The 17,898-nt window shown below is 43.6% G+C and overlaps 1 protein-coding gene and 1 non-coding gene across 7 annotated transcripts in view; both read right to left on the minus strand.

Moving 5' to 3' along the window:
- LOC145514249 (ADAMTS-like protein 3) overlaps positions 1-17,898 on the minus strand; it is a 101,467-nt gene that overhangs the window by 26,577 nt on the left and 56,992 nt on the right. For 2 of the 6 annotated variants that reach the window (XM_081511582.1, XM_081511578.1), the window contains exons 7-8: positions 6,348-6,446; positions 5,612-5,795 (exon numbers count right to left, since the gene is read on the minus strand). The exons of the other annotated variants lie outside the window; for them this stretch is intronic. The gene's annotated coding sequence lies outside the window, so the exon portion shown is untranslated. The remainder of the gene's footprint in view (positions 1-5,611; positions 5,796-6,347; positions 6,447-17,898) is intronic. 6 annotated transcript variants of the gene reach the window in all.
- On the minus strand, positions 8,708-8,780 carry TRNAG-UCC (transfer RNA glycine (anticodon UCC)). The gene has a single exon. It is a non-coding gene; the product is annotated as a tRNA-Gly (tRNA).

The raw sequence follows: 17,898 nt of genomic DNA on the forward strand, positions 1-17,898 counted from the left end.
GAAAGCCTTCCTCAGTGACCAATGCAAAGAAATAGAGGAAAATAATAGAGTGGGAAAGACTAGAGATCTCTTCAAGAAAATGAGAGATACAAAGGGAATATTTCATGCAAAGACAGGCACAATAAAGGACAGAAATGGTATTCACCTAACAGAAACAGAAGACATTAAGAAGAGGTGCAAGAATACACAGAAGAACTGTACAAAAAAGATCATCATGACCCAGATTACCACGATAGTGTGATCACTCACCTAGAGCCAGACATCCTGGAATGTGAAGTCCAGTGGGCCTTAGAAAGCATCACTACGAACAAAGCTAGTGGAGGTGATGGAATTCCAGTTGAGCTATTTCATATCCTCAAAGATGATGCTGTGAAAGTGCTGCACTCACTATGCCAGCAAATCTGGAAAACTCAGCAGTGGCCACAGGACTGGAAAAGGTCAGTTTTCATTCCAATCCCAAGGAAAGGCAATGCCAAAGAATGCTCAAACTACCGCACAATTGCACTCATCTCACATGCTAGTAAAGTAATGCTCAAAATTCTCCAAGCCAGGCTTCAGCAATACGTGAACCGTGAACTTCCAGATGTTCAAGCTGGATTTGGAAAAGGCAGAGGAAGCCGAGATCAAATTGCCAACATCCACTAGATCATCTAAAAAGCAAGAGAGTTCCAGAAAACCATCTACTTCTGCTTATTGAGTACGCCAATGCCTTTGACTGTGTGTATCACAACAAACTGGAAAATTCTGAAAGAGATGGGAATACCAGAGCACCTTACCTGCCTCCTAGGAAATCGGTATGCAGGTCAAGAAGCAACAGTTAGAGCCGGACATGGAACAACAGACTGGTTCCAAATCGGGACAGGAGTACATCAAGGCTGTATACTGTAACCCTGCTTATTTAACTCATATGCAGAGCACATCATGCAAAATGCTGGGCTGGATGAAGCACAAGCTGGAATCAAGATTGCCAGGAGAAATATCAATAACCTCAGATATGCAGATAACACCACCCTTATGGCAGAAAACGAAGAACAACTAAAGAGCCTCCTGATGAAAGTGAAAGAGGAGAGTGAAAAAGTTGGCTTAAAATTCAACATTCAGAAAACTAAGATCGTGGCATCTGGTCCCATCACTTCATGGCAAATAGATGGTGAAACAATGGAAACAGTGACAGACTTTATTTTTTGGGGCTTCAAAATCACTGCAGATGGTGACTGCAGCCATGAAATTAAAAGATGCTTTCTCCTTGGAAGAAAAGCTATGACCAACCTAGACAGCATATTAAAAAGCAGAGAGTACTTTGCCAACAAATGTCCATCTAAGTCAAGACTATGGTTTTTCCAGTAGTCATGTATGGATGTGAGAGTTGGACCATAAAGAAAGCTGAGCACTGAAGAACTGATGCTTTTGAACTGAGGTGTTGGAGAAGACTCTTGAGAGTCTCTTGGATTGCAAGGAGATCCAACCAGTCAATCCTAAAGGAAATCAGTCCTGAATATTCATTGTAAGGACTGATGCTGAAGCTGAAACTCCAATACTTTGGCCACCTGATGTGAAAAACTGACTCATTGAAAAAGACCCTGATGGTGGGAAAGATTGAAGGTGGGAGGAGAGGGGAAGACAGAGGATGAGATGGTTGGATGGCACCACCGACTCGATGGACATGAGTTTGACTAAACTCTGGGAGTTAGTGATGGACAGGGAAGCCTGGCGTGCTGTGGTCCATGGGGTCACAGAGAGTCAGACACAACTGAGCAACCGAAATGAACTGCACTGCCCCTTCTCCCAGGCAACTACTTCTTTATTTCTGTCAACATACATCAGTAGTATCTGTTCTTGGACTTCATACAATATGTACTCTTTTCTGTCTGGCTTCTTTTGCTTAACATAATGTTTTTGAGATTCACCCATATTGTTGTGTATATCAGTAACTCATTCTTTTTTATTGCTGAATACTATTCCATTGTATGAATATACCATGGTTTGTTTATCTATTCTCCTATTGATGGTCACTATGAAGTAAAGACTGCAAAGAACATGTTGTAAGTTTTTCTTTTTTTGTGAACATGTTTTCATTTTTCTTGGGTAAATACCTATGAATGGAATTGTTGGGTCAAGGGGAGGTATGTGCTTAACTTTATTAGAAACTGCCACATAGTTTTCCAATGCGGTTGTCCCATTTTATCCATCTATCTGCAGCGCATTGGGAATTTCTTTTGATGCCCAAAAGTTTATGTCATCAGTTGTTTTTCACTGTTCTGGTGGGTGTGGTACTGCATCTCATCGTGCTTTCACTTTTCATTTTCCTGATTCCATCTGTCAGTCTTTTTGTGAACTTCAAGTTTTTTGCCATTGTCTTTCTCGGGGAGGGGAGAGTTCATTGTTAAACTGTAATAGTTCCTCATATATTCTGGATATAAGTTCTTTATCAGACACAGGTACTGCCAATCTTTCTCCCAGTCTAAGGCTTATGTGTTCATATTCTTACTAGTGTCTTTGATTAGCAGATTTTTGATGAGGTCCAATTTGATTTTATTTCGTTTTATGATGAATGATTTTTGACACAAATGAATTGAAAAAGAAGATCATTATTTCCTCCTATATAGAACTCCTCAGTGGCTTCTCACGTTTTGGGAATAAAACTCTAGCTTTACCTTCACCTTCAAAGCCTTGAATGGTTTGGTCCTCAGAAGCTCTCCAGCTTCATCTCATACCCCTCCCTTCTCCTTCTACCCCACTGCACTCTCACCACATGAATCTTCTTTCTGTTCCTTGACCACGCAAAGCCTGTGCTCACTTTCGAGTCCTCGTGCTGCCTGTTCCCTCTGCCAGAAATGCTCTTTCCTCACCTCTTGGGATGGATGGCTCCACCCCATCCTTTAGGTCTGGATTCATGTATCACATCCTCAGAAGGCTAAAGTAGTGATGCGCAATCACCATTGGGCTCACCACCCTATTTCCTTTTCTTCGTATCACTTTCCACAGAGAAATATCCTGTACACTTATTTGTTTACTGGTTTATTATCCATCTCTCTGACTGGAATGCCAAATCCTTGAGCCTAGACATATCACATACTTAGGTGCTCAGCCAGTATTTGTTAAGGTGACAAATGAATTTCTTTGAAATGCTAGCCACTGAAGGGTTGGTATATTCCACAATATACACACACGTGTGTGTGTGGTGCATGTGTGTGTGTGGAGAAGGTGGTAGAACAATATAAGCAGTTTCAATAAATCAAAGTTGTAAATATTCCGAAGATGTCACCTTTACCAATTTCAACCTCATGAGTATCCAATCTTTTAATTAACTGATTTGAAGGCATTCATTTGATTTTCATGTCCCATTCCACATGGAACTTCTCTCTGCCTTTGCACATCCCGATTTCTCTGCCTGGAACATTCTTTTTCCTCCTCCCAGGGTAACATCCTGACTTATGTGGAAATCTGGTTGGCTTCTCCAGAGAGTATTAGGGACCCCTCCTCAGAGCTACTGTGTCGTTTGGAGCTGACTCACTGGAAAAGACCCTGATACTGGGAAAGATTGAAGGCAAAAGGCAAAGGGGGTGGCAGAGGATGAGGGATGAGATGGTTAGATAGCATCACCAACTCAATGGACATGAATCTGAGCAAACTCCAGGAGAAGTGAAGGACAGGGAAGTGTGGCATACTGCAGTCCACAGGGTCGCAAAGTGTCAGACATGACTTAGCAGCTGAACAACAAACAACTATTACAGCGTTTGTCACTCTGCTTCAAAACATCTGTTCACATGACCATCTCCTTCTCTAGACTATGAGCTTCTCAAGGGCTAGGTCATCTATGTATCCCCAGCTCTGGCAAAAGCAAGCAAGCACTGGGCAAATATTTGTTGAACATTGCTATGTTTGTGTCTGAATGTTTGCGTCTCTCTAAAATTTATGTGTCAAATCCTAACACCCAGGAGGTGGGGGCTTTGGGAAGTAATTAGGTCACATAGGCGGAGCCCTCATGAATGAGATTAGTGCCCTAATGAAAGAAGCCCCAGGGAGCCCCTTCATCCCTTTGGCCATAAGAGGACACAGCAAAAAGATGACTATCTGTGAACCAGGAAGCTGGCCCTCCTCAGACATCAGATCTGGCCCTACCTTCATCTTGGATTTCCCTGCCTCCAGAACTGCAAGAAGTAAGTGCCTGTTGTTTATAAGCTGCCCCCTCCATTCTGGTCTGTGCTATGCTGCTATGGTAGTGCAAACAGACCACGATGAATGTTGAATGAATGGATGAAGGTGCTTGTAAGGATGGTAGCGTTATGTCTAAAAGAAGAGAAAATGGTATCACGTAAATACCCCTAGATAATGATGTCATAAATAACATGAGCTGGCTTGTTGAATGGCGACTCAACATGATTTTCTCCTTCTATGCTCTCACTGCATCCACATCTCTAGAATCTCTATTTGCAGTTACATTCTATGTGACATAATCTGAAAATAAAAGACACTAGCTAAAGATTTAAAAGATTGAAATGATGTAGCGTTTACTATCCCTATAGAGTAGACATAATAAAACATGAGGTCAGACAGCAACTTCTGTGTGTCCTTCACAATTGACTCATTTTAAGCTACAAGGAGCTGAGATCAGCAGTACATGCTCCCTGTGATTCAAGCATTTCTGATTTTCTTTTTTATCCTAAGTACCAAGGATCTTTATTCTCAAGTCTGATATTGAATCTACAGCTGTAGATAATATGTCACTATTTTGAGAATAAAGGGTCCCATTATCTTCATGCTTTACAAGTCCTCAGACACAGAGTTAAACCTCATTCTCATAAACATTTTGATTTTCTTAACTCTCCTCCTCTTTCTTGGCCTCTTAAAGAGTTTTGCAAGACATACTTAGATTAGGTTCTTGTGACTAAGCACTGAAACATAACACAGTTAATATGTGTGGGAAAACATACTTGTGAAAGAAGACCAATGAAAGAATTGATTCAACAATCCTTAGCAAATCTTGCCAAGTTAGCAATCATTTTACAACTAGAAAACCAATACCTATGTTACCACAAATAATGATGAACATTTGGGATATGAGCTCCATGGGCTTCCTCAGGAGTGAATTTTTTTTTTTTAAAGCTTCCATATGGAAGGGACAAGTTGAACAAGTTCTTAGCTACACTAACACATAGGATCTCTACATGTTTTCAGGGTTTACAGCCTAACTAACAAGGTAGGAAAAAATACATTTACCAGAATTCCAGAAGGGACTGGAGGAAGCAGCTGGGGCTGACAGGCTCCTCCCTTCCAGACAGCTTTGGGAAGAGGACAAGGGGTGATGCTTTATAGGGGGCCTCACATGGTGACAGGTGCTCGCTTTTAGGAAGGTTATGCAGCATAAGTGTAGGAGCAGACGATGGTGGAGGAACGCTGTATATTGTGTGACGTCATTCCTGAGTCCTTAGTCACGTTACTAGAGTCACGTGCTGCCTGACTGCAGAGACGTCTGAAGAGAAGAGGTGTGTGGGGCAGAACTGAGACACCATGCAGACTCCTGAGTGGAGGGGGGAAGGAAGGGGTAAGGCTGGAGCTGACTTCTCAGGGACCTGAGGGAAGGCACTAGCATTAGACAGGCTGAGCCTACCCCATCTGTTGAAAATCTTCCATATTAAGGTCCTAGAGGACCACAGAGGTCTTTGGGCCTGGGGTGCTGCAGTCCACGGGGTCACCATGAGTCAGACATGACTTAAGAGACTGAACAACAACAAGAGGTATACCAGGGTCTTTCTGGCCAGCGCTGAGAGTCCAGGCGGGTGACATGAGGAACACTGAAAGAGACAACCATGTATGTGGGCTTCAGTGCACACTTTTATGAGTCTCAGGTTTCCTCATTTATACAACTGGATAAAAGATTACTGCCCCCAACACTGTGCTACTGTAAACATCAAAAGAGGTAATGAACATGGAAGTGCTTCATGCGTGCCTATTCCAACTCCCCATCTATTTACGTCTCTGTGCTGGCACGTGTGCTGGGCTGTGTCCGACTCTCTGCAACGTCATGGACTGTAGCCCGCCAGACAGCTCTGTCCACGGGGTTTCCCAGGCAACAGTACCGGAGTGGGTTGCCATTTCCTCCTCCAGGGGATCTTTCCAATCCAGGGATTGAACCTGGGTCTGCTGAATTGCAGGTGGATTTTCTACCGCTGAACCATCGGAGAAACCCATTTATGTCTCTGGGCTCCTCTAACTGCCAACAAGAAAAGCCATGGAGAAAGCTCTTTCCATCATCCCCTTAGTTCAGCAGTGCATTCTATAATCTCATACCGGTTCTGCCATTAATCCAATATTATCCATTTATGAGACATTTATTTAATACTTACACCTGTCTGAGGTGCTGGAGATACAAAGAAGGAGTAATGAATGATCTCTCATGTCAGTCTAGCTGACTTCTGTGATTAACTCTCAATCGCTTCCGAACTCTAGGGGGAAAGAGGAGCATTATTTATTGAGTCTTCAAACCGTTGGAACTTGAAGCTCATTCTGGTGACAAGAGTTTGCTGAGCTCCAGATATTATCCCTAAAGACAGCAGCAGAAGCATCCAAATGCCATCCTGTGCCAGGGGCTCACTGCAATGACCTTTCCCAAACTATAATACTGACTCCACGGCAAGCTGTCTTAAGACTCCACTGACTAGTAATTATTGAGCACCTGCTGGGTGCCTCATACTATATTGTATTCTTAGGGCAGAAAAGAAATATGGGACATGGTCTCTACCACGAAGGGACCACAGTTTAGTGGAGGAAACAACTGGAGACTAATGTGTGTCAGGATTCAGTCAGGGACCAAGCGCTGAGACCAGAGAAAGCAGAGGTCCAACACAACCAGAGAAGGATTCACACAGGAGCGGAGAACTCAGGTGGCTTAAAGGTCAGTGAGAGAGCTAATTCTTAGGTAGGTCAATAAGGAGACCAGGACCCTCGAGCACGAGAAAGGGACAAACTTTTTTTCTACATTCCTTGTCTTAGTCACTTAAGACATTTTTTCTTAAGCTCTCAGTTTCTACAACCACAATCTATTTCCCCTAAAACTAATTTTCTTTAAGCCCAGAGCTAACGAATGATTATATAACAACAATGTATCTTGCTTGAGGAAATGTTTCTCCTTCTTAACAAAAACCTTCTGACTAATCCTGTTATTTTAAGATGTATGTTGTGGGAGTGGGTCTAGAAAGACCTTTAAAACCTTGAGATATTCTTTTAATCTATTGCTAGTAACCAATCGAAAAAGTATATAAAGCCACACCCGAACTTGTGAGTGGGGGCACTCTCCGCCCCTTCTGATGTCTAAGTCAGAAGCTTTCTCTGTCCCTTTTTCACTGTAATAAAACTTTGGCCATATGAAGTTCTGAGTGACTGAAACTGTGTCTTTGGTCCCAAAGCAAAACTCTCTCCTTCAGAGATCATGAATTCGACACTGTTCACTGTAAGCTATCAATGGGAGGTATTGGGGCAACATTACCAAGGCAGTGAAGACCACCTCTTCCTGGGAGAGCAGTGTGAATGGAAGCCAGATTTCCAGGGAAGCTGCGAGTGTGTGTGTGTGTGTGTGTGTGTGTGTGTGTGTGTGTGTGTGGTGCTGGATCACAGGGTGGGAAGCTCTGTGTGTGTGTTTGTGTGTGGTGTTGGATCATAGCACGGGAAACTGCATTGCCTAGAACAGAGTTTAGTTATAAATTATGGAGATGTAGAGCCAGAATGGGCTTCCCAGGTGGTGCTAGCAGTAAAGAACCTGCCTGCCAATGCAGGGGATGAAGGAGATGTGGGTTTGATCCCTGGGTTGGGAAGATTCCCTGGAGGAGGAGATGACAACCTACTTCAGTATGTTTGCCTGGAGAACCCTACAGTCAGAGGAGCCTGGCGGGCTACAGTCCATGGGGTCACAAAGAGTCAGACAGGACGGAAGCAACTTGGCACACAAGCACGCACACAGAGGCAGAGTATGAAGCATCTTGATTCTGAGCAGAAAAATGGCTCTTTCTATTTCTACCACTCCTCTATGGCAGGCGAGGGATGCTTCTGAAGCAAAGGGCTTTTTGGTCAGCTGAGCAAGGGGGTAGTTTACATCTATGAGTCAAAGAACAGGAGCCAAAGAGGGTGGGCTTGCTTTGCAGTGGAAAGGGAGAGTAGTCTGAAGTTGAGTAAAGGTAACGCAAGACTGGTTGGAAAAGAGGAGCTGATGAAGCCAGATCAATGTGGAGGCAGAGAAACAGAGAGAAATTCCTAGCAGTGGGTTGTCGCAAAGAAGGCTTTCCGAAAAAAAAATATCAAATATGGATCGTTAAGTGGCCCACTGTGCACATGCAATGTGACATTCCTCCTTCAGGAAGGATACAAAACCTTTAGGGAAATAGATTTTGCTCATCCCCACTTTTGTGAAACAGAATACTATCAGGGAACACAAAGAAGGGTTGCGTTTTACATTTGGGTCAGTGTGGGGTGAACAGACTGTATGTAACATCTCGGGACACAGAGAGGAACATGAGGGATTGAAAGAATTTCTTCCCTCACATCTTGAGAAGTCTCGAAGTCTCAGCAGTTTGCTGGGCTGTTGGGTATGAAGCTCAGAGGAATTGCATTAGGTTCCTTTTTAAAAAATAAGTCCATTTGCATTTGTCTAAATTGGTGTCTTTTTATTTTTTATTTATGTTTTGGTCGCACTGTATGGCATGTGGGATCTTAGTTCTCTGCCCAGGGATTGAACCCGGGCCCCCTGCATTGGAAGCACAGAATCCTAACCACTGGACCACCAGGGAAGTCCCTCGTTTGATTCTTAAGAGCTGGGGTGACCTCGGATGATGTCTGAGATCCAGCAAGGTTACTGGTTTTGAGGATGTCCCATCTTCTGCAGTGCTCTGCCTAGAGAAACTGGCAGACACCACAAGGCTTTCTGACAAAAAAGAGATGTCACTGCTCTAATTATGAAATCTGCTATGCATCTCACAAAAGGCAAAACACATGCTTCATGAACCCTTAGATTCTCACAGTTTTTTTCCAACTCTGGGGAAGCAGTCATTGTTAGCTTTGTCTTACAGCTAAGGAAGCTGGTCAAGGCAAAGCCAGCCCAGAACCTAAATATCCAGAGAAGTGCTAATCACAGGCATACTTATCTTTCATTGTTGTTTCTTTTCAAATATAAACACAAGGAGAGGTTAAACTTCCCTAAGGACACCAGCTAGCAAACCCTGGATCTGAAATTCACACCTATGCACTTTCCTCCAGAACTTACTTCTTAACCAGAGTGTAGGTAGGTCCTGTATATTTCTTGATAGATTTATTACTAGGCATCTTATATTTTTTACTTCCATAGTAAGCAGGCTCTTTTAAATATATTTTATAGTTGTTTATTGCTGACAATTAGGAAAGCAATAAACACTGGCATATTTATCTGGTACCTAATCATCTTAGTAAAGTTTGTTATTTTGAATAGTTTTCAAATAATTTTCTTTTTTTAATAGTAAACAATCATATCAACTCTATGTAATGACAATTTTATCATTTTTCCTATATTTATCTCTATGAAAGTGAAAATGTTACTCGCTCATTCATGTCTGATTCTTTGCAACCTCATGGACTGTAGCCTGCCACGCTCCTGTGTCCACAGAATTCTCTAGGCAAGAATACTGGAGTGGGTAGCCATTCCCTTCTCCAGGGGATCTTCTGGACCCAGGGATAGAACCCATGTCTCCTGCGTTGCAGGCAGATTCTTTACCATCTAAGCTACCAGGGAAGCCCTATGTATTTTTCTATTAACTATTGCATTGTATTAACTAAAGTCTCTAGAACAATGCTGAATAGTAAGTTAGAGCAGGCACATTTCTCTCGCTTCCAACTCTAAAGGGAACATTACTAATGTTTTACCCTTAAGCAGGTGGTTTGCTTTTGTTTTCTGATAGTTGTCAAATCAAAGAAATGTCCTTGTAACTCTAACTCACATGGAAATTTCTAAAACTTTGAGTTAGTATTTAGGAAAAAGGGAAAGTGTTAGTCACTAAGTCATGTCTGATATTTTGCAACCCCATGGACTGTAGCCCGCCAGGCTCCTCTGTCCATGGAATTCTCCAGGCAAGAATACTAGAGTGGGTTGCTATTCCCTTCTCCAGGGGATCTTCCCAACCCAGGGATCGAACCTAGGTCTCCTGCATTGTAGGTGGATCCTTTACTGACTGAGCCACCAGAGAATTGGCTTTTAAAAAACTTAAAATATTTAAACCTATTAATTTTGAGTACAGCTTTGACTATATATCTTATACTTTGAAATGAAATAAATCATTACCATTATTTCATTCATTCAAAAATGTTTACAAAATCCCTACTCTGTGTGAGACTCTATGCTGGAACTAAGGATATGATGTGCACTAATTTTCCTCAAGAAACTTAATTTTAGAAGGGGGCTTTACAGGGGGAACAGATGATTGCAATAACATGATATAAGGGCTTCTGATAAACACTGGATCCCACTGACACATAAAAACTGTATTTACTGCAGACTGGAGAGAGGGCTAAGATTTTAACATGCAGGAACAGCTAAGCTAATACATGAGGACAAGGGGGTGGTGATTGGGGGAAAATTGTTTTACATAGAGGGAATGGTGTACAAAAAGGCATAGACATGAAGGAAAATATAATGCATTTGGGGAATCATAAATTGAGTTTTTTATGACTGAAGTTTAAAGTACATGGAGTGGGAGTAAGGAGAGATGACTAAATAGGTAAGCAGGTGCCCATAAAATGAAAATTTATTAATATTATCCATAGTAAGGAATTTATCCTAAAGGAAATAGAAAACGGCTTAATTATTTGAAGCAGCGGTAACATATCAGATTGGTGCTTTAGAAACATTGACCTGGATGTGATGCAAATGGGAAAGGGTAAGGCAAGGGTCAGCAGGACCAGTTAGGTGGTCACTGAACCAACTGAGGTGAGACACGAAAGGGTGGGAGTAGGGGAACCAGAGAGAACAGATCAACTTAGTAAATACGCAAGAAGAAGAACCAATAGGACTTGGTGACTGACTTGATACAGGGGAGTGAAGGAGAAAAAGGATTTAAGGAGGACATGCAGATAGAGGGTGGTACCATTACCTGAAACAGGGAAAATAAGAGGAAGAGCAGACCTGCATAGAGAATTTGATAAACTTTTTTTTTCTTTTAAAATAACTGTAATTAGCCTCCAACTAAAATAAATAAATTTAAAAAAAAGTCAAAATTCACAAACATTTAAATGGTTAAGGATTTGTAGGGTATAATAAAATATTTAGGAAAGAAAAACAAAACAGGATAATAAATAAAATAACTGCATTTTATTATTTTTTTAAATTGGGGTACACTGCTTTACAATGTTGTGTTAGTTTCTGCTGTGCAGCAAAGTGAATGAGGTACAGGTATACATATATCCCCTCCCTCCCAACCCCCGCCCCCATCCCACCCCTCATCCCGTTCCTCTAGGTCATCACGGAGCACTGAGCTGAGCTCCCTGTGTTATATAGCAAGTTCCCACTAGCTGTCTATTTTACACATAGTAGTGTATGTATGTCAATCGTAATCTCCCAGTTCATCCCACTCTTCCCTTCTCCCTACCCCATGCTTATATGTCAGTCATAAAAAGGAATAAAATTGGGTCATTTGTAGATGTCGATAAATCTAGAGTCTGTCATACAGAGTAAAGTAAGTCAGAAAAAGAAAACCAAATATCAAATATCATATATTAACATATACATGTGGAATCTAGAAAAACGGTACAGATGATCCTATTTGGAGGGCAGGAATAGAGAACATGACAAGTTGCTGTAAACATGTTGAGGCCTGAGGGGCAGGCATCTAATTTAACACACACTCGTATGAGCCTGCTGGAATACTCCAGGGACAAGGCCCGGCAGGTGACACCGTCATACTCTCCCTTTGCCGGGCTCCAGAGCTCCAGAATCTCCCAGGAGAGAGCTTTTACTCAAGTTGGCCCTGACTTCTGTGGGTGCCATCTAGGGGACACCTCTGGATCACCTGACTCTGGAGGACAGGGGAACCTGTAATAACTGGAGTCACCTGGAAGAGCGCTCATACTCGTATCTGGCACCCTGATTTCTGTGACTGTGGTCAGGGGACACCTCTGCATCACGTTGCTCTGGCGGCTAATGGGGCTTAATACTTTTGGGTCCCACAGGATGCTGACCTGGGGACCCAGGGGAGAAAGAGTTCTTAAACTCCCCCAGGGCACAGCGAGAGGCCAGAGACCCAGGTGCTCCTTCTTCCTTGAAGGAAGCCTATTAGCTAAGCATCCTGACTATGTCCCCGGGACAGGTTTCTGACAAAACCTGCATCTGGGACTGACAGTGACCCCTTCCAGAGACTCCTGCGGCTGGGAGCTGTCTGCAAGCTCCCCCTCTGCCACGCTCCGTGGTGCCGGTGTTCACCGGAAGCAAGCTTTACTGTCAGCCAAAGTGAAAGTGTTTGTCACTGTCGTGTCCGACTCTTTGTGACCCCATGGACTGTAGCTCACCAGGCTCTTCTGTCCACGGAATTCTCCAGGCAAGAATACTGGAATGGGTTGCCATTTTCTTCTCCAGGGGATCTTCCTGACCCAGAGATTGAACCTGGGTCTCCCGTATCGCAGGCAGACTCTTTACCATCTGAGCCACCAGGGAAGACATCACTGTTGGTACCCTGGTATATATATATTATACTGGAGTACAGTTGATTAACAATGTTGTGTTAGTTTCAGGTGTACAGCAAAGTGATTCAGTTATACATATACATGTATCTATTCTTTTTCAACTTCTTTTCCCATTTAGGTTGTTACAGAATACTGAGCAGAGTTCCCTGTGCTGTACAGGAGGTCCTTGTTGGTTATCTATCTTAAACATAGCACTGTATATATGTTGATCCCCAACTCCCAGTCTATCCCCCTCCACCATACCCCTTCGGTAACCAAAGGCTCTCTTAGTCCGTGAGTCTGTTTTTGTCTTCATCTGTACCTTGTACCGTGGTTTTTGTAGCTGCCACCCAGGGGATGCACCTTGGTCTCGTCCCTCTGGTGGCCGGGGTGGGGGGGTTGGGGGCAGGGACAGGGGTGGGATGAGGCGGTGGGAGGACAGGGAGGTGTAGGGGGTGGGGGATTGCATTCCTGGGTCCCATGGGACTGTGGCAATCAGAGAGATGGTCCTTGGCAGGCTACCACCTCCCGAGCACTGCCCAGGCAGTGCACTGAAACACACCCCCAGCCTTCCTAAGGAGGAGCTCTCTCTGCTTGTCCTGGAGCTTTGGTCCGAGGGCTGGCTTCAGGTCTGGCTCACGTTTAGTGCCTGTGTAGCTGCTTTTAGGGAACGTAGGCTGTCAGCTGTAGTGGCTTCTTGGCACTGACCCTCCGCCTCACTCTATCTCACTAGCATCACCCAGAAAAGCAGCTGACATGCTCATTTGGAGCCCTAATTTCTGCAACTGCTACTCAGGGGACACCTCCAAATCTTCTGATGGCCATCAGGGACCACAGGACTGTGTATGTCTGGGTATGTAGAGAAAACCTGATCCTGAGGGTCTCACTTCCAGCCCGCCTGAATCTAGGTGATGAGAGTCTCCCTGTGGGACACAGACAGGTATTGGCACATCCTTAGTTATAAAAAGGTGTTAAAAATACAGCAGGCTGAGGAGGGGAGTAGAGTTTGGGGGAGAAAAGACACACGTATATGCATGGCTAAGTCCCTTCACTATTAACCCAAAACTAGCACAACATTGTTAACTGGCTATACTCCAATACAAAATTAAAAGTTTTTTTTTTTTTTAAATACTGTAGGCTGCTTCGACAAGCACAAATGTTAGAGAGACAATCGGGAGCTGAGCTGAATGACAAATTTATATGCATGAGGCTTCTCCTTCAAAATTGGGACATGTGGTTGCTTCAGCTACTGTACAGAAGCCAACACAGAGACACAGAGTGGTTGAATGGATGAAAAATGAAGAGCCATCCATAAGCTGTCTACAAGAGACTCCCTTTAGATGTAAGAAGGGCAGTCCAAGAGGGAGGGGATATATGTGCATATACGGCTGATTCATTTTGGTCTACAGCAGAAACTAACACAACATTGTAAAGCAACTACACTCTAAGAAAAAAAAAGAAATTGTTCTTCTCTGCAGTACATAACTCTGGCTGTCTTCTAAAGAGGGTGATGCTTTTCCTTTAGAACACCTTGGAAGGTTTAGCTGCATGCGTGTGTAGGCAGGGGCTGTATAAGAGGGAGAGAAGAACTTCAAGTTCTCATGGCAATCCCAGGAGGTTAGGGGTGAGGACAGGAAGGCTGAGGGTGAGCAAGAACAGGGAGGAGAAGGGCTGAGAGGTGACATGCCTTTGCCATGATCCCTGAATCTTTGGCTTTTCTTGAAATATTTGCCAAATGCTTGGTATTCATGGATGTCTTATTATGAACAGAAACTAGTCAAGGAAGTGAGTTGTGCATTCTTGGCTGATGGAGGGCAAAAGAGAGACCACAACAGGTCTGTGGCAGAGTGAGAAGCAGAGGGTTCGGGGCAGTGCAAGCTCCCCAAGAATGATCGGAAGTCAGTTCCAGAAGGCTTTGGCATCTCCAAACCCTGCAAATGATAGGGATCATAGATAATTCCACTTCATTTATTGTTAATTGAAAGATAATCTCTTTACAACATTGTCTTGGTTTCTGCTATACATCAACATGAATCAGCCATAGGTATACCTATGTCCCCTCCCTCTTGAACCTCCATCCCACCCTTCTAGGTTGTCACAGAGCCCTGGTTTGAGTTCCCTGAGCCACACAGCAAATTCCCACTGGCTATCTATTTTACATGTGGTACTGTAGATGTTTCCATGCTACTCTCTCCATTAACCCTCTCCTTCCTCTCCCCCCGTGTCCACAAGTAGTGGTAATTCCACTTTAAACCTAAACCTCAGCATGGCAAGGGGTATAGGATACTGAGTTTACACAGACTGTGATGTTCTACACAGATAAAGGATTTCAGAAAATAAAGCCAGAGTTGGGAAGTTTGTAGATGTCGAAGGGGAGACAAACGACTCTAGCACTGAGGGAAGGAGCATCTCAACACCTAGAGCATCACCACCATACATGGGGATGTTTTCCAAGAACTGCAGAGGCTGGGGAAAACTCGGGCGGAATTCTTTATGGTTTTTCAAACCTACAAATGTTTGCTCTGTTGAAACAGGTATAAAATATCAGAAATGGCTTAAACTTATTTATCTAACCTCAAAGACAGGCTATTTCCCTCAAGACTTACAGCTCTGAAATATTCAATGTTCTCTTTACACAATGCTGAAATCATTTTTGGAAGGCAAATGTTATGGGGGGAAAAAGTTCAGATCTGGAGGGGCTGTGAAACACGTGTTGTAAAATGTCTGCAGCTCTGGGGTGCCTTTAAAATAGTCCCTGTTTAAAAACATATTTCCTTCATCCTTGAAAGGTCCATGAAATATTCTACCCTATAAAATCCTTTGGCCTTTTCAGACTGCTCTAAAATGCTAGATTTTTCTGTCAATGGATCACATACATTATACTTGTATATTTTGTTCATTGGTTTGTTTCCTCCAGCTACTCAATACTCAGAAAATATTCTGTCCTTTTTTCCCACATATGAAAATTGAACCTTTAAGCTACCGTTACTCACCTCCAGGAGATGTGAAGAAATGATGCTGCTGGTTTGTAAGATTAGAGGTGAATCGAATACAGTGTAGGCAAGGCACAAAGGGAGTCATTACTAATAAAGAAGACAAATAAACACGAGTCCACAGTTTCACTGTCAAAGAGAATATCTCAAAGCTACTAGCAGAAAAAGGGTAGATACCCTTTTCCACTGCGGAGTCTCCACAGTGTAGGACATTCTGCAAAGCATTTTCTTCTTCTGAGTTAGTTGCAGACCCTTTTGTTCTCTTGGCAGTAAATACAGTATAACCATGGTTTTTGGTTATAAAGGACCATCCATCAATGATGCCAATATCTAGTGTATGTGCGTGCACTCAGTCGCTCAGTCATGTCCGACTCTTTGTGACCCGATGGGCTGCAGCCGCTAGGCTCCTCTATCCGTGAGACCCCATGGGCTGTAGCCCGCCAGTCTCCTCTGTCCATGAGATTCTCCGGGCAGGAATACTGACCCAGGCAGGAATACTGCAGCGGGTTGCCATACCCCCCTCCAGGGCATCTTTCTGATCCAGGGATCGAACCTGCGTCTCCTGTGTCTCCTGCACTGGCAGGTGGATTCTTTACCACTGAGCCACCTGGGAAGCCATATCCAGAACCTCCTCCACATACAAGGCTATGGCTTTTACTATTCACAGAATTCTCTCACACAGAGGAAGTACTTCCTCTTCTCTAGTAAAATGATGTCAACAGACTGGTGTAATCAGGTTCCCAAGTAATTTGATCTGAGGACCTTAGAGACAACCTGGGTCATCAGATCAACCCCCCAGTTTCACCATCAAGAGTCTTTCCTCAAAGGTTTCTTTTTTAAATTGTGTTTATTTTTTCACCCCAGTTTGATGCTTTTTTTCTTTTTTAAAAAAATTTTTGGAAGATAATTGCTTTACAACATTGTGCTGCTTTCTGTCATATCCTCAAAGGTTTTTAAAAGGTGATTCTTGGGACTTTCCTGGTGGTCCGGGGTTAAGAATCCACCTTGCAATGCAGGGGACTCGGGTTTGGTCTGTGGCTAGGGAACTAAGAGCCCACAAGCCTCGAGGCAACAAAGTCCGAGCACCACAGCTACTGAGCCTACTTGCTCTGGAGCCCAGGTGCCACAACCAGACAACCCAGGCGCCACAAGGAAAGACCCTGGGTGCTGCAACCAAAAGCCAATGCAGCCAAAGAAAGAAAGAATAAAAATGAGCTTTTTCTGCCACAGAGGAAGGGTGCCAGCAAGTCCTCTTCCTGGTGTGCTCATCCCTGACCTTTCAACAGCCCTGAACTCTCGCTCTGCATGGGACCAAGCAGTTCTCTTTAGCTCCGACAGTCACATCTTGTGAGCACTACATCTTATCTCATAGTTCATGACAGACATATCTCAGTTCACTGCTGGACAGTGTCTGCCAGGGTCCCATTTAGAGTCTGGAAAGGGCCTGTGAGAGTTCTACTATCTATTATCTCAAAACCAAAAACCCTCCAGTGTTCCCTGAAGAATAAGAGTCAAAGTCAGTTCAGTTCAGTTCAGTTCAGTCGCTCAGTCTTGTCCAACTCTTTGTGACCCCGTGAATCGCAGCACGCCAGGCCTCCATCACCAACTCCCGGAGTCTACCCAAACCCATGCCCATCAAGTCGGTGATGCTATCCAGCCAACTCATCCTCTGTCGTCCCCTTCTCCTCCTGCCCCCAATCCTTCCCAGCATTAGGGTCTTTTCCAATGAGTCAACTCTTTGCATCAGGTGGCCAAAGTACTGGAGTTTCAGCTTCAACATCAGTCCTTCCAATGAACACCCAGGACCGATCTCCTTTAGGATGGACTGGTTGGATCTTCTTGCAGTCAAGGGACTCTCAAGAGTCTTCTCCAACACCACAGTTCAAAAGCATCAATTCTGCGGTGCTCAGCTTTCTTCACTGTCCAACTCTCACATTCATACATGACTACTGGAAAAACCATAGCCTTGACTAGACGGACCTTTGTTGGCAAATAATGTCTCTACTTTTAAATATGCTGTCTAGGTTGGTCATAACTTTCCTTCCAAGGAGTAAGTGTCTTTTAATTTCATGGCTGCAAGCACCATCTGCAGTGATTTTGGAGCCCCCCAAAATAAAGTCTGACATTGTTTCCACTGTTTCCCATTCTATTTCCCATGAAGTGATGGGACCAGATCCCATGATCTTAGTTTTCTGAATGTTGAGCTTTAAGCCAACTTTTTCACTCTCCTCTT

Source organism: Giraffa tippelskirchi, chromosome 7 (assembly GCF_054371585.1).
Source record: "Giraffa tippelskirchi isolate mGirTip1 chromosome 7, T2T-mGirTip1v1.2.pri, whole genome shotgun sequence".
In the NCBI taxonomy this organism is placed as follows: domain Eukaryota; kingdom Metazoa; phylum Chordata; class Mammalia; order Artiodactyla; family Giraffidae; genus Giraffa; species Giraffa tippelskirchi.